The sequence below is a fragment of the Mustela nivalis genome (genome assembly GCF_964662115.1).
Source record: "Mustela nivalis genome assembly, chromosome: 18".
NCBI lineage: Eukaryota > Metazoa > Chordata > Mammalia > Carnivora > Mustelidae > Mustela > Mustela nivalis.
Window position 1 is genome coordinate 34133675 of NC_139037.1, and position 17709 is coordinate 34151383.

A 17709-nucleotide genomic window follows, 5' to 3' on the forward strand; every position below is an offset into this window, starting at 1 on the left:
ATCTCATTTCAATTGTTTCAGGTATCTGGAAATAACACGTGCATCACTGCTTTGAATTATAGTAGTTATAGGATCTACTGCTAGATCATGGGGTTGTGCCTGGTTCATGACTTAGAGCTTACAGAGCACTTCCACAGACATCATTTCCCACTAATGCATGCCATGGGATTGTGTACCATCTGTTGTTAGAGATAGCTGAGAGTTTTCTCTCTGAGCTCCTTAAGTGAGGGGAAAGAATGAAGATGGATTACAAGATCTTCACAACTTGGGGGACACCTGGGTGTCTCTGTCAGTTAAGAGTCTGCCTTCAGCTCAGGTCATGATCCCAGGGTCCTGGGACGGAGCTCCGCATTCATCAGGCTCCTTGCTCAGCGGGGAGTATGCTTCTCTCTCTCTGCCTGCTGCTCCCCCTGCTTGTGCTCTCCCCAACCCTCTCCCTACCCCCCCAGTCAAATAAATAAACAAATTCTTTTTAAAAAGATCTTTACAACTCAGCCATTTAAAGAAAAAATAAAGTTGTTCACACTAAGCCAAGTTTTCCTGGTCCTGAAAAGGGACGACCACCTTTTCTGTGTGTGAGCCAAGGGACTTGTTCAGGGTTTTAAGCTCTGAAGGTTGAAGCTGAGGCCAGAACTCAAGCTTTCTGCCCAAGAAGAGGTTTGTCTTTCATTAGAGAGCTTCTTCTTTCATTGTTGTCTGCATGTGCTTCTGCTTCACTAACCTATCGTTTTAAAGGCCCTTTCAGATTCCAAACGACTTTCCTAATGCATTTGACATCATCGTAGTTTGCTCTTCCTTCTGTAAGTCCTTCCTTAGTTCTTAAGGCAAACCAACAAAAATGAAAAACCCAAGCCCCTTCCTTTAGCAAATACTTTGTGCACTTCCACTGGACAGATTTCAACAGTGACCCAGAAGGCGGGATGCTTATTTCTCCCAAGATCCTGCTAATTAAAAAAATAAAAATAAAAAATATATATATATATATTATTCATAAATAATAGCTACCATGTATTGAATGTTTACAATGTTTAAGACATTGTGTTAAGTAAGTACTTCCCATACATTATTTAATCCTCAATTAACTTCCAATGCTTTGAAGTTAGTGTTTTCATTTTATAGATGGGGAAATTGAAATTTTAGAGATTTGAGCTGGGATCTGCTTCTAGAGTTTCCATCCTTAACCACTATATGCTACTGATTCTGCAATGCCACACACTGATTTCCTTAACCACTGTATGCTACTGATTCTGCAATGCCCCACACTGATTTCCTTAACCACTATATGCTACTGATTATGCAATGCCACACACTGATTTCTATATATATACAGAAATACATATATATATACACACACACACACACACACACACACACACACACACACGTTATTTATAGGGGCGCCAGGGTGGCTCAGTCAGTTAAGTGTCTGCCTTCAGCTCAGGTCATGATCTCAGGATCCTGGGATCAAGCCCTGCACTGGGCCCCTCACTCAGCAGGATTCTGTTTCTCCTTCTCCTTTTGCCCCTCCTCCTCCTCTTGCTCTCTCTCTCAAATAAATGAATAAAATCTTTTAAAAAGAGTTATTTACAAAAATGTTTCTGAGGCTGATTGAGCTTATGTCTTTTATAATTTATTGAAGATCTACCAGTAAAGGATGGGATAGGGAGAATTTGAGACAGACTTGCTTTGGAATAAAGGCCTCACTGAACTGGAGAGCTGGGGATATGATCAAGGGGCGTGCTGCTGAAAGCTTCTCCCCAGTCCCACCATCAGGGTTTGGGGCGTGGAGTCCTGATACATACATATATATTTATTCACAAATGATATGTGACCTACGCACGTACATCACTATCCCATCATGTTCATACAGAAAAATATCATTTTTGTAAGGATGAGGAATAGAAAGGATTTCTTTCTTTCTTTCTTTTCTTTTCTTTCTTTTTTAAGATTTTATATATTTATTTGAGAGAGAGAGAGCACAGAGAAGCAGACTCCCTACTGAGCAGAGGGCCTGACACGAGGCTTGATCCCCGGACCCTGAGATCATGACCCGGGCCAAAGGCAGACACTTAACTGACTGAGCCACCCAGGCGCCCTAGAAGGGATTTCTAATATTTTCTTCTGACTCCAGTGGGTTCTCATGCCCCGCTCAGCCCCGGGGATGTCTACGCCCTGCTCAGATCTCAGGGTCCTGTGAGAGCAGGAGCTTGCCTGCTCCTTTCTTCAGACCCCCTGGCAGAGACTGCACAACCCTCCTCCATCATTTCACTCCAGAATCAGTGGCCTGACAGCCCAAACAATCGCCTTTATGTACTGCATGTCTCGGTAGAGATCCGTCTCTGCCAGACCTTCAACGAACTTGGGGAGGGGGAGAAAGCTACTCATCAATCTGCTATAAATGTTACAGCATTCAAATCTGCTTGGAAATTGTGAAAGCGAGTCTGGGCTGCGTTTCAGAGACCTTCTGGCGTAGGGGTGAAGATCAAGTGATAAAAGGAGCAGAACGTCATGATACACAAAGGGCTGTACAGATGTCAGATAATCTTATTAGCAGGGATTTGCATTTATGGAGGAAGGAATGGGGGCCAACAAAAGGGGACACAGACCAATAAGGACAGCTTCTGCAGGCCAGCTCTCCCTGAGTCCAGGAAGCCTTCCTCCTTGTATCTTTTTCTACCTGGCAATCGTGTACATACCCTCCCCACTTTCCACCTCCCTTTTGGGCAGGAAGCAAAGTACCATGTGGGGGTGGAGGCTGCTTGCCCTGGGAACTGCGTCCCCAGGAAGTGCAGGAGCCAGAAACAGCCAGCAGGGGGCGGGATTGACCAGTGTAAGAGGAGGAGGAGGAGGCTTTGGGCAGGCTTGAAAATACTACAGTAAAATGTGCGATAAAATCCACGAGAGTTAGAGGAGGGGGAGGTCTTCTAAGATGTCCAAATAATTCTTCTTCTTTTTCTTTTTTTTTTTTTAAAGATTTTGTTTATTTATTTATCTGATAGAAAGAGACACAGAAAGAGAGGAAACATGAGCAGGCGGAGTGGGAGAGGGAGAAGCAGGCTTCCAGCTGAGCAGGGAGCCCAATGTGGGGCTCCATCCCAGGACCCCAGGATCACCACGGGAGCCTAAGGCAGGCATTTAACAACTGAGCCACCCAGGTGCCCCAAAGTGTCCAAATAATTCTTTTTTTTTTTAAGATTTTATTTATTTATTTGACACACACAGAGATCACAAGTAGGCAGAGAGGCAGGCAGAGAGAGAGAGAGGGTAGTAGGCTCCCCGCTGAGCAGAGAGCCCAATGTGGGACTGGATCCCAGGACCCTGGGATCATGACCTGAGCCCAAGGTGGCGGCTTAATCCACTGAGCCCCCCAGGCGCCCAATGTCCAAATAATTCTTAAAAGTGAATTTGGATTTGTCACTTCTGAATTTGGAGATTTGTTTGCTCCCAGCCATTCCCTGGCCACTGTGGAATTCTTCAGCCAACTCTGAGCAAAGCCCTGTGGCCAGGCACTTGAAGGATCTCAAGACATGGAAAAAGTCCTGCCCTCTAGAGTTTGCAAAGCTTAGAGTGAGGTAAGTGGGAAATTTTATATGCAAGAATTAGCTGTCAGTGTCAGAACCTGACCTAATTTTCACTTAATTTAAGAGGGGAAAAAAAAAAAGAGCTCAGATTACCTTTCATTTTTCAATAAATGAGATTTTCTCTGTTTTGAAGATTGGCTACCCTCCACTCCAACACACACATCTCATCTCCTGACCTCAGAGTTGCTTTACTTTTGGAGGACCATGGAGAAGGAGGCTCCTGCCTGGGGGTCAGGAGACTTGGCTACTGGTCTCAGCCAGTCGTGGAGGGTCTCTGATTCCATACACTCTCCACCTGTAGAATGGGGGCTTCTTGGGGGCAATTTCTCCTTTGTTTATAGAAAGCTGTGATGTGACAGGCCAGGAAGGGGCAGCTGTGCAAGCACATTGCGTGAACTTTGGCTGTCACTGAAGGAATGGGACGGGGCAGTGCCCTTTAACGTGGCAGAGGGAATGTTGGTCCCCCAGAGTTCCCTCCACAGGCGTGGTGAGGGTGACAGTTGAATGGGACAGTTGGAGAGCAGGACTCAAGGCAGATGGGACAGGGAAGCTGAATCTGAGGTCCGTGGACGGAAGAAGTCTCAGGCTAATAGGCAGCCGGAAATACCCACGGAGCCCCATGACTTTGGACCCTTCCTCCTCATCTTCTTTTCCTCAGGACCAGGACACTAGCATTTCCTGCCCAGGTAGAGCTTCTCTCTGTAGCAATCAGCCCCCAGTGCCCTTGTCTGTTTTCCCCAGGCCAGGCTGTGGTGGGTGACACCACATCAAACGTGGCTGCCCACATGGGAGTCAGCAGGGACCTGTGGCCTCCCAGAGCAGAAGGGAGGCTTGGGGTACTTCCATTCTTGGAGGCCACTGGTAGGTACAAGAAAAAGTAGAGGACATCAAAGTCCAAGCCAGGACATCAAAATCGGTGACATACAAAAACCTACACTGAATCAACGAAGTCTTCAACACACACCTAGACATCCTGTCCTATTCACTATTTAATCACAGGATTTATAAAACAAACACATGAACAAAAACTTAAGTTCACAATGCACTCCCACATGGTTCACACAGGTCTGAGATGGGCTTTCTCATTTTCCTTCCATCTTGTCAGAATGTCGCTGTCACTGAACGGTGACCTCATTTGGAAACATATCACAAGTCACTCTGTGGGATGCTCCGGGAAAGAGAGGCTTTGGACAACACCCCTGCCCCCCGTTCCTGTACCCTAGGCTTCGCATCCTCTCACCCATTTGTGCTTCCTTCGGCCCTCTCTCCACCTCCTGCCTCCCTCTCCAGCAGCAATCTAAGGCCGGGTCTGGCTACCTACTTGGGGGCTGGGGACAGCGAGACAGAGCTGCTTCTCTGAGCGGGAGGCTAGCCAGGGCCTGGAGGGAGTTGCCAGGGCTATGGGAGTTGGGGAGAGGACACGAGAGCAGTGGATATTGGTGATTTGGGTGGCTTGAAATTAAGAACGGGTTTATCAAGAAATCCACAGGGGCCCTAATCTCTTACCTGGGGCGGAGTTTATCATTAACAGTGTATCTGCATTTGACTGATGCAGGGGGGTCCCAGAGAAGGATTTCCATCACGGGCACAAAGGAAAACTAAAGATCCAATTCTCAAATATTAATTTGAGAATTAAATTAATTTTTAATTAATAATTTGATATAATAATCAAATAATTATTTGATATAATGATCAAATAATTAATAATTTGATAGAATATAGAATATAGAATATAGAATAATTATATAATAATTTGGTAAATAATAATTTGAGAATTCAATTGAGAATTTGTTAATTTTCTGGGTCAGGGAGGCAGAAATGGAACCTAATTGAGCAAAGTAAGTAGATGTGGAAAATATTTCTTCTTGAAACGCCCTCGAGATACCTTTTGTCCTCCCTCTTTGGAGAGCAAAGATAGAGAAAAATGAATCGACTACAAGGAAAACAGCAGTGCAAAGGTGAGGATAAATGCTGAGTCCCCCAGAACCCCAGAGATGGGGAGACAGTAAGGTGTAGTGAGGATTGTGGCAAGCTAAATCATGTATGCCCTGCCAGAAAAGGGGTACTTCTGCTCAGTGTGAGGGGATTGTAGCCACGTGGGCACGGAGAGCTCTTGATATTTCGTCATAAGTCAGAGGTCTTTTTTCTTTTAATATAATATGTCCTAATTCAAATTCAGAAAAATTTAAAAACTGTACAGACCAAATAAAATGGACCCGTAAGTCGTATGTGGTCCATGGTCCACTTGTTTGTGTCCACTGCTCTAAACAGAGACCTTCCTGCTTCTACCTTGTCAGGTCTATTGAGGTCAGCTTGGGAATGCCCCGCCAAAAAGCAGAGGGATGCACCAGGGACCTTCTTCAATCCCCTGCCAACCCTCAGATTCAACCCAACCCTCAGTTCAGCCCAACACTCAGATGCTCTGAGTGGAAAAAAAACTGCCAGGAACAGAATCATGATGGCTGCAGGGGCTCTGGCCCGGTCCTGTCTTCACTCCTTTCAGCTCCCATCAAAGCTCCCCCCACCCCCACCCCCTGGCTGCCAGCAAGCAGATTTGCCACTCCAGGCAGCTCCTCACTCCTGGCAGAGGATGCCACGACAGACGGGGATAGAGACGTTAGCCAAAGCAGACTTCCTGAATTAAAAAGTCTCATTTTCCCCCCAGGACTGCCAAATTTAGCAAGGTGCCATTCCTGCTGCAACGCTTCCAAGCCGTCTTAGGTAATCATAACTCTGCATTCCCCGTGGAGCGCTCAAGGAAATTACCTCCCAGCACCAATTTCCTACACACTCTGATTACCTGAACATGGCCAGGGAGGCCTGGTCTCCTGTTTGGCATCTTGGAATCCAGACCCCTTGAGATGAGCTGATGACAGCTTGCTGCCAGAATTATTTGCCATTAGGAAAGTGAGAAAAATTATAGAGGTCATACTAACGGTTCTCCATGGATAATGAAACCCACACCCTTAGGAAGAGGAAATCTGGATCCTAGAGACTGGAGCCATGTAGTTTGGACAGGAGAGAAATTGCAGATGGGTTGCTGGGGGTGATCAGAGGGACACGGTGATTGTCCTCACACATCGGAGGGCACGTAAGGAGGGATAAATGTAGTCTACGTGACACCTGAGCGCAGAGTGACTGTTGCAGGAAAATCGTGTTCAGTTCCAGAGAAAGAAAACAATTCATTCCCTTTAGGGCCCCTTTAGGGCTTTTTTCTTTAACAACAACAACAAACAAGGTTCGATTTTTTATTTTGAAATGATTTTAAAGACATAAAAGTAACAACAATAATGCTAAGAAATTTTAACTACCCTTCACTTGAAATTGCAAAGTAACATTTTGCACATTTGCTTCAACATTCTATTTCTGTGCATAATTATTATTTTTCTGACACATCTGAGAGTAAATTGCAGACATTTTACTCCATTATCTCTAAATACTTTAGTATATAGTTCCTAAGAATAAGGACATTCTCTTATATAACCATGATTATCACAATTATTAATGGTCAAATTGTACAATTATCAACATCAGAAAATTTTGCTTTGATATAATACTTTTATGTACCCTACAGCCCATATTCAGGTTTCCCTAATTGTCCCAAAATAATCTTTAATTTTATTTTTTCCTGGTCCAGGACCCAGTGTGGGATTATATTGCTTTTAGCTGTCAGGTATCTTCAGTTGCTGTTAATCCAAACCCATTCCCCTCTTTTCATTGTCTTTCATAATGCAAACAATTTTAAAGAGCACAGGCCAGTGGTTTTGTGGAATGTTCCTTTGGGTTTGTCTGATATTTCCTCATGACTAAGTCAGGCTATCCATTTGTTTGCTGAAATACCCATGGAGGCAGTCATGAGAGTGGGCCGAGGTCTGTTGCCACAGCTCGCTGAATCATGATTTGGTTGGTTAAAAGGAAATTCCCACTGGAAACACTGAGTTTTCCATGGATGATGTCCTCTTGAATTCTTTTAATTCTTGGATTCTGTGATTCTCTCTCCCTCCCCAAATAATTTCAGTTGGGTTTCAGAAGTTGGAGTGACCTTTCTTCTTTATCAGCTACTCTGCCTCTTACCTCCAGTTTGCTCAGACTAACTTCTGTGCAGCCCTAAGGGCACTGCAGGCAGGGGAAGTGGCCCAGAGGCAGTGGGAAGCCACCGGGAGCTGGTCAGGGACCACAGCTTAGCTGTTCATGCTATGTTGTGACACTAACAGGGAGGGTAAGAATGTAATATAAAGACTGTATACAAGGCTGTGCCCATGTCCAGATTTCCCTCCTCCTGTCTCTCTGGCCAGGGCTGGAATGCAAATATATAAGAAGCCAAGGACCTGTCCAAAGGTGAGAAGCCAGTTTCTTTACTTTCTCAGTCTAAGCATCCCTAAGCGTCCCTCTTCATTGTCTTCCAGCAAATCTGGAAAAGCCGAGAGGCCCCAGGGCGGCGCATGATGATTTGGGTAGAGGAAGCTCTGAAGGGCTTTCTGATAAACAGCCAAATGGAAATCTTGCGGGAAGGCTCTTGAGGTAGGGTTGGGGAACTTCTGCCTAGGGTTTAGTCTTGCCCATATGGTGACCTTAAGAGCCTTACTGGGCAGGCACCACACCCAGTCTCAGCTGAATGCCTCACCTGGGCTTTCTCTCTAACTCTCTCTTTCTCACCTCTCTTCTCTTTTGCAGCCAATCAACTCTAGTGTCACTTCCCATAAGAGTTTCTTCCTAACCCCACAGCCTGGTTCCAGCTTTTTCATTCTTAAATATATAGTTAAATGCTACAATGTCATAGGGCAATCTCTGCATAACTTCCAGATCTCATTCCTTTGCCTCCTGGAGGTAACTACCATCTTGAAATTGGTGTATATTTTCTTACACATTTTAACAAAGTAAACTATTTTTTAAGGATAATTTTTTGTTACAGAAAAGTTGTGAAAGGAGTACAGAGGGTCATTGCATCTTACATTACTATTAACATCTTACATATGTGTTAAGATTAATGAACACTTATTGGTACATCATTATTGACTAATATCCATTCTTCATTTAGCTTTCCTTAGTTTTTACCTAATGTCCCTTTTTCCTCCTAGGATCTCATCCAGGATATACTCATTATATTTCCTTAGGCTCTTTTTGGTTGCAACAATTTCTCAGATTTTCCTTGTTTTTTGATGACCTTGAAAGTTTTAAGCAGTACTGCTCAGGTATTTTGTAGGCTGTCCCTCAAGGGACTTGTCTTTTATTTTTCCCTATGATTAGACTGGAATTATGGGTTTTGGGGAGGAGGACCACAGAAGTAAAGTGCCCTCCTCATCCCGTCATATCAAGGACACATGCTGTCACCATGGTTTTTCACTGTTGATGTTGACCCTGATCACCTGCTGAGGTAGTATTTGTCAGGTTTGTTCACTGTCGAGTCATTCCTTTTTTCCCCTTTTCTATATTGTACAATTTATACATACATATACGTATTATACATAGTGTATAATTTAGTTAACATATACTATATTATTAGTTTCAGGGGTAGAATTTAGTGATTCATCAGTTGCATACAATACTCAGTGCTATTACATCAAATGCCCTCCTTAATGTCCACTATCCAATTACCTTCCCAGCAACCTCCCCTCCAGCAACACTCAGTTTGTTCCCTACACTTGAGTCTCTGATGGTTTTCATCCCTCTCTGTTTTTATCTTACTTCTTTTTTCCTTCCCTTCGCCCATGTTCATCTGTTTGGTTTCTTAAATTCCACATATGCGTGAAATCATATGGTATTTGTCTTTTTCTGACTGACTTATTTTGCTTAGCATAATATCCTCTAGTTCCATGGATTGTTTTTCTAGATTGAAATTCAGTGTTGATATTAGTGAGTATGATTGAAAAGAGGCTAACAGAGCTAGGGGAGAATTTGTGAGGACAGTGAGAAGGAGCTCACAAGTCTTCTGTATAGGACTCCTTGAATAGACAGAATTGGTTCTGAGCATTTAAATACATAAGGAGGCTTATGTATGCTGGCTATGTTACTAAAATAATCTTGAACATGAACAGGTAATGCCAAATTGCTTTATAAATTAGTTAAACAATATATATTCCTATTAACAGGGTCTAAGAACTGCTGTGATCCACACACATGTCAAGACTTAAAATGTTCAGACTTAAGTATTACCTATCTGAAGAATGAAAAATAGTTCTTACTGTGATTGTGGCTTTAATGCTCACTTCCTTGATACTCAGAGATAGAGCATTTTTGTGTTGTTTGTTTGGCTCATCTGTGAACTGCCTGTTGATATCTTTTGCTCATTTCTCTAGTTTATTGTCCGTTTGTTATTGATATATAGAGCATTCTTTGTAACTTTTGCATACTAACTTTTTGTAGTTAGGTGAATCACATTTATGCCAGCATGTTGCTTCATTTTTAATCTTTAACAATATTTTTAAAAATTTGGTCTTTTTGTTTGTTTTAAATCTTATTTTTTTTCAGTGTTCCAAAATTCATTGTTTATGCCCCACACCCACTACTCCATGTAATACGTGCCCTCCACAATACCCACCACCAGACTCACACCCCCACTCCCACGAAACCCACAGTTTGTTCTTGATCTTTTAAAAAATTATGTCTTTTGATTAATATGACTTGCTACTAAAATTAAAAAACAAACAAACACCCGTGACTTGTTACTATTGATGTTGACCTTGATCACCTAGTTTGAAATAGTATTTGTCAGGTTTCTCTACTGTAAAGTTATACTTTTCTGCCTTTTTCATACTGTACTATACTCTTAGAAGTACCATATTCTAGTTGATAAACTCTTTGCTCACAGAGTTGACAATTCTGATGCTGTTAACATGGTAGTTCTTTTTTCATTCTGTTAGTTGCAATCTATTTATGTCTTTATATTTAAAATCCATTTCTTGTGGGTACCATATCATTGCGTCTTGCTTTTATACCCAGTCTGACAATCTCTAGTTTTTAGCTGAAGTGTTTACTCCATTTATATTAAATGTAATTATTGATGTGGTTGGGTTTAAGTCTATCAGCTTGATATTTGTCTTCCACTTATCCCTGTTTTTTATGTTTCAGTTCCTCCTTGCCTATCAAGGGCTGGCATTGAGATGTCGTTTGTCAATAAAACTATTTGGGGTGAATCCATTATTATATGCCCCATTTTATTTCTTTGATTGAATTCTTAGTTTTAAGTTTTGTTTTCTTTCTGTGTTCCTCCCTGCCCCCTCCGCACCCCCAGCTGCAGGGCTAACACTACGCTGCGATTTACATTTTCATGTGTGTTATTTTGTGCTTAGTTTTCAGTCTGTTTAAGAAAATAGATAAGTAAGTAGGGAAGTTTTCCTAGAGGAGAAATGTCTGAATTGAGCCTGAATTGAGGCTGAACAGGAAGTGGTCAAGTGAAGGGAATGATGTTACATTTTTCCAGGTTGTAACAGTGGTGACCAAGAGGTGGAAATAATTGGCAATTTGTTCAGACATGTGACGTTGCTGGAGTGCAGTATTAGGTGGTGGAAATGGAGGGAGGGCTTTGGAGTACAGCACAGGTTGACAAGAAGTTTAGGGAGTTCCTATTTGAACTAAGAATCTAGAGATCCTTGATATTCATATCTTTAATATTCATTAATTGAATGACAGAAGAGATTTTGAGCAGTATTATTGCCTACAAAACATTTATTCCCCTCCAGTTGTTTGTAATGCTTGTTTCTATTTTGGGGGATTTGTCTTTTTGACGTGAAGCCATTTTAATTTTTAAATTCTATTGTAATAAAGAATATATTATTCCAGAGAGGTGCTTCTTGTAATATAATATATGCAAGGGGTTTTCCGGAGTAATTGGAAAAAAGTGTGGACATGTCAGTTTCTCTATATCTAGCCTGTCCCAGATGAGATAGTGCCACTCATTTTATGTAGACTCTGCCCCCCCCCCGCTTTATTGAGATATAATTGTCATATAATACAACTTATCATATTATACATTTAAATGTGTATGACATGCAGATTTGATAGACTTTATTGTGAAATGACTACCACAGTAACATGAGTTAAAACCTCCATCATCTCACAAAATTATCATTCTCTTTTGAAGTGAAATGTTTAAGATCCACTCTCTTAGCAACTTTCAAGTATGTAATACAGTGTTGTTAACTTTAATCACCATGTTGTATTGAGATACCCAGAATTTACTCCTAACTAGAAATTTTTACCTAACTCTCACCAAACTATCCCTATTTCCTCCACCATCCAACCCCTGGCAACCATTGTTTTACTCCCTGTTACTATGAGTTTAGCTTTTTTAGATTCTAGATGTAAGTGTGTATCCTACAGTATTTGTCTTTCTCTGTCTGACTTCTTCACTCAGCATAATTTCCTCCGGGTCCATCTTTGTTGTCCCAAATGGCAGAATGTCATTCTTTCTCAGGGCTGAATAATACTCCATTGTATATGTACACCACATCTTTTTAATCCATTCTTTTTAATTCATCCATAAATTGTTTCCATATCTTGATTATTGTGAATGATGCTGCAATGGGTGTGAAGGTCCAGGTATCTTTTCAGGATCCTGATTTCATTTCCTTTGGATATATACCCAGAATTGGGATTGCTGAATCCTATGGCAGTTTTATTGTAAACTTTTTGAGGAGTTTACATCTGTTTTCTGTAGTGGCTGTGCTGATTTACATTCTCACCAACAGTGCACAAGAATTCCCTTCTCTCTATGTCTTTGTCAACACTTTGTTATCTCTTGTCTTTTTGTTGATAGTCATTCTAACAGGTATGCAGTGATATCTCCTTGTGGTTTTGACTTGCATCTCGCTGATGATTAGTGATGTTGAGCACCTTTTCATGTACTTGTCTGTCATTCGTATGTTTTCTTTGGAAAAATGTCCATTCAGTTCCTCTGCTCATTTTTAAATCAAATTTTTTGTTTTATTTTGCTTTTGAGTTGTAGGAGTTCTTTATATACTTTGGATATTTACTCTTTATGAGACAGGATTTGCAATTTTTTTTCCCCATTCTGTAGGTTGTCTTTTCATCTTGTTGATTTTTTTTCTCTTGCTGTGCAGAAGACTTTTAGCTCAATGTAGTTCTGTTTAATTATTTTTGTTTTTTATTTTCCTAGTGCTTCTGAGTCATATCAAGGGATTATTGCCAAGACAACGAGCTTTTCCCTTTGATTACTTCTAGGAGTTTATGGTTTTACTTCTTAAGTTTATTTCATTTCAAGTTAATTTTTGTGAGTAGTGTTAAGATAAGAGTCCAATTTTATTCATCTTTGTGTGATGATCCAGTTCTCCTTATACCATTTATTAAAGAGAATATCTTTTCCTGTAGAGTATCCTCAGATTCCTTTTCAAATATTATTGACTATATATGTATTTATATATGTATATATGTATACATATATGTTTATCTGTGGGCTCTCAATTTTGTTCTATTGTTTTATGTGTCTGTTTTTATACCAGCACCATTGATTACAATAGCTTTGTAGTATAGTTTGAAACCAGGAAGTGTCATGCCTCCAGCTCTGTTCTTCTTTCTTCTTTGGCTATTCAGGGTTTTTTGTGATTTAGTACAAATTTTAGAATTGTTTTTTCTATTTCTGTGAAAAATGTCATTAGAATTTTTATGGGGATTGTGTCAAATCTATAGATAACTGGTGTGGTATGGACATTTTAATAATATTAATTTTTCTGACCATGAACACAAGATAGCTTCCCATTTGTGTCTTCAATTTCTTTCCTCAAAGTGTACAGATCTTTCACCTCCTTTGTTAAGTTTAGCCATGAGTGTTTTATTGTTTCCTTTCTTCCCAGGGATAAACTCCACTTGATCATGGTATATGATATTTAATTTTATTATTTATTTATTTATTAATTGTTGATTAATGGTTGATTAATGGTTGATGTATGATTTTTTAATCTGTTGTTGAATTCAGTTTGCTAATATTTCTTTGAGAATATTTGCATCTATATTCATTAGGATATTGACCTATAGCTTCCTTTTCTTGTAATGTCCTTATCTGGTGTTAGTAGTAGGGTAATTTTTGTCTTATAAGTTTTGAGTAATATCTCCTCTTCAATTTTCTGGAGGAATTTGAGAATATTTGACATTAATTCTTCTTTAAATGTTTAGTAGAATTCATTAATGAAACCATCTGGTCTTGGATTTTCTTTTTGGGGGATAGTTGGGTCATGTGTTCTGTTCAGATTTTCTTTTTCTTTATTATTCAGTCTTGATGAGCTTCATTTTTCTAGGAATTTATCAATTATTTGTAAGTTATCCAATCTGTCAATGTATGGTTGTTCTGGTAGTCTCTTATGATCATTTGTATCTCTGTACTATCAGTTGTAGTATCTACTTTTTCTCATCTTATTTACAAGTCTTCTCTTTTTCCTATAGTCTAGCTAAAGATTTGTTCAATTTTGCATATTTTTTCAAAAAACCAGTTTTTAGCTTCATTAATCTTTTATATTGTTTTTTCTGATCTCTAGTTTATTTATTTCTGCCCTGATTTTTGTTATTTCTTTCTGTTAACTTTCGGCTTAGTTTGTTCTTCCTTTTTTTTGGTTCATTGAAGTGTAAAGTTAGGTTCTTTATTTGAAATCTTTTATTTTTCTTAATGTAGACATTTATCACTATAAATTTCCATTTGGGGATTACTTCTGCTACATACCACAAGTTTTGTTATATTGTGTTTCCACTTTGTTTCAAGATTTTTTTTTCATTTTCCTTTTGATTTCTTCTTTGACTCATCGGTTGGTCAGAAATGTGTTGTCTAATTTCCACATATTTGTGAACTCTCCAGCTTTCTTTTGTTATTGATTTCATTTCATACCATTGTGATAAAAAAATACTTGGTATGATTTCAGTCATCTTAAATTTGCTACAACTTGTTTTGTGACCCATCATTATCTATCCTGGAGAACATTCCAGGTGTTCCTAACAAAGAGGTGCATTTTAGTGTTGTTGTACAGAATATTCAATATATGTTTGTTACGTCCAGTTGGTCTAAAATGTAGTTCAAGTCCAGGATTTCCTTATTGATGTTCTGTCTGGATGACCTAGCTAATGTTGAAAGTGGAGTATTAAAGTATCATTGAACACTACATCTAAAACTCATTATGTACTATATATTGGCTAATTGAATTTTTAAAAGTTACCTAATAATATTGTATTATTGTCTATTTCTCCATTCAGATCTGTTAGTATTTGCTTAATATATTTAGGTGTCCCATCATTAAAACATACCTATCTATCATCTTTTATATTTATACAATATATGTGTGTGTATATATTATACATATGATTGTTATATCTTCTTGATTAACTGATCCTTTTATCATGGTATAGTAATTTTCTTTGTCTCTTATTATAATTTTTGGTTTAAAATATATTTTGTTTGATATAAGTATAGCTATGCCTGCTGTCCTTTGGTTTCCACTTGAATGAAATACCTTCTTCCATCCCTTCACCTTGAGCTTATGTATGTCTTTAAAGCTGAAGTGAGTCTCTTGTAGGTAGCACATAGTTGGGTCTTCTTATTTTTTTCATCCAGCCAGCAACTCTATGCCTTTTGATTGTAGAATTTAATCCATTTACATTTCACATATTTATTGATGGGTAAAGACTTACTAATACCATCTTATTTTTTTTCCTGGCTATTTTGCAGTTTCATTGTGAATTGATGACTTCATAGTGGTATGCTTTGACTCCCTTCTCTTTATCTTTTGTAAATCTGTTGTAAGTTTTTGCTTAAAAACCTTTTACCTTAAGGCTTATATAAAACATTTTATAAATATAATTGTCATTTTATGTTGATAAGAACTTAATTTTGATCACATACAAAAACTCTACCATTTTACTCCTCTATTTTATGTTATTGATGTCACAATTTGTGCCTTTTTATATTGTGTATTTATTAAAAATTATTGCCTCTTAGTCTTTCTATTAGAATTGTTAACACACTACCATATTACAGTATTAGAGTATTCTGAATTTGACTATATACTTACATTAGTCAGTATGTTACAAATTTTCATGTTACTAATTAGTATCCTTTAATTTCAGCTTGAAGAATTTCTTCCAGCAATTCTTGTTAAGGCAGGTGTAGTGGTGATAAACTCCCTCATATTTTGTTTGCCTGGGAAAGTATTTCACTTTCATTTCTGAATAATACCTTTGCCAGTTAGGGCATTCTTGGTTGGTAGGTATTTGTTTTTGGTTTTGTTTTCTTGGCACTTTGAATAGATCATCCCACTCTCTTGGCCTGTATGGTTTCTGCGGAGAAATCACTAATACCCTTATTGGAGTTCCCTTGTAAGTTACAAGCTTCTTTTCTCTTACTGCTTTTATGATTCTCTCTGTTTGATTTTTGACAATTTTATTTTAATGTGTGTTAGAAAGAATCTCTTTGAGTTTCTTTGGTGACCTATATGGCTCATGAACTTGGGTATTCAAATCTTTACTTAGATTTAGGAAGTTTGTAGCCATTATTTCCCCCCACCCCCTTCTAAATTTTTATTTAAATTCTAGTTAGCTAACATATAGTGTATTATTGGTTTTGGGAATAGAATTCAGTGGTTTGTCACAGCCCGTATTTCTATTCTTTTAAGATTTTTTATTTATTCATTTGAGAGAAAGAGATCATGAACAAGGGGGAGGGTCAGAGGGAGAGGAAGAAGCAGACTCCTTGCTGATCAGGGAACCAAACCAAGGCTCGATCCCAGGACCTTGAGATCATGACCTGAGCCAAAGTCATATACATAGCTCACTGAGCCACCCAGGTGCCCTTCCATTATTTCTTTAAATAAGTCTTCTGTCTCATACTTCCTCTTTTTTCTGAAACTCCAACAATTAACAAATTGTTTCTTTTGATGGTATTCTATAGATTGCATAGGTTTTCATCACTCTTTTTTAATTCTTAATTTTTTAATTTTTAATTTTTTAATTCTTTTTTAGTTCTCCTCTGACTGGATAATCTCAAATTTCTTGTCATCTAACTCATAGATTCTTTCTGTTGTTGATCCTATTACACTTTTCATTTTATTCATTATATTTTTTACTTCCAGAATTTCTGTTTGGTTCTTTTAATAATTTCTGTCTCTGTGTTAAACTTCTCATTTTGGTTGTGTATTGTTTTCCTGATTTATCTGAAATGTCTTTCTGAATTTTCTTGTAATTCCTTCAGTTTCCTTAAAACAGATGTTTTCATTTCTTTACTGGGTTACTTGCAATCTCCATATTTTTGAGAATATTATTATTGTCCTTTGGTGGTGCCATGTTTCTTTAATTTTTCATGCTCCTTAAAGTTTTGCATTGCTGTCTTCACATTTGAAACATCAGTTACCTCCTCCAATCTTTACTAACAGTCTCTGGGAAAGAAATACCTTCCATGATCCTTGCTGGGAGTCTAGGGCTTTCTCAGACATTCTATGGATATGCCTACTCCATATTTCTAGCTCTTCCTTGCTCTTCTTAAGGCTATATGCTTTCTATCAATCCTGCAAAGTGCTGGGCTGGATGCTGACAGCCTTCATTTTGTTTTCCCAAAACTGGTGCTAAAGCTCAAGTTTGTGGTCTCTCCTTAGCCCACAGATTTGGTGTGGTTTGGTTTTCCATGATGCTCACTAGCTATCCGTCAAATCTTCCTCTCACTGCTGCCACTGGCAACATGCATAGGGAGCTGGCCACAGGCTGGGTATATGTGTAGATGAGGCATGTGGAATGTTAGGGGTGCCTGTGAACCAGTTGGAAACATGCGTGAATGAGGTATTCTCAATGATTCAAAAGCAGGTTTCTTGATGTAATCTGTGATGCAGTTAGTAGGATTCATGTTCCTTTAATGTCCTCCAAGAGTCCTATGTGCCTCTCTTGAAGCCTCTTCTTGCCAGGCTGATGAAGTTCAGAATTCAGTCCTCTATATATGGTGAAAGAGAAATAGGCTTCTTTATCATTCCCCTGTGCAGCTGGATGCCAGCTCTGGAAGCCAGTTTTCTCTTTCTCCTATAAGAGAAATCATAGGCTGAGAAGATCTCTTTTGGCCCTAAGCTATGCTGCCTTGGGGGAGTGGTAGTGTGGATAAAGTCAAAATATTCCCTTTTCCCTCTCCAATACATCCAGACTTATATTTTTT

At 39.1% G+C, this 17709-nt stretch overlaps 1 protein-coding gene across 13 annotated transcripts in view; it reads left to right on the forward strand.

Annotated features, from left to right (window-relative positions):
• The first annotated feature begins 4102 nt into the window (after window positions 1-4102).
• ABCC12 (ATP binding cassette subfamily C member 12) overlaps window positions 4103-17709 on the forward strand; it is an 80060-nt gene continuing 66453 nt past the window's right edge. For all 13 annotated transcript variants that reach the window (XR_014305672.1, XR_014305673.1, XR_014305674.1 and 10 more), the window contains exon 1: window positions 4103-4267. The gene's annotated coding sequence lies outside the window, so the exon portion shown is untranslated. The remainder of the gene's footprint in view (window positions 4268-17709) is intronic.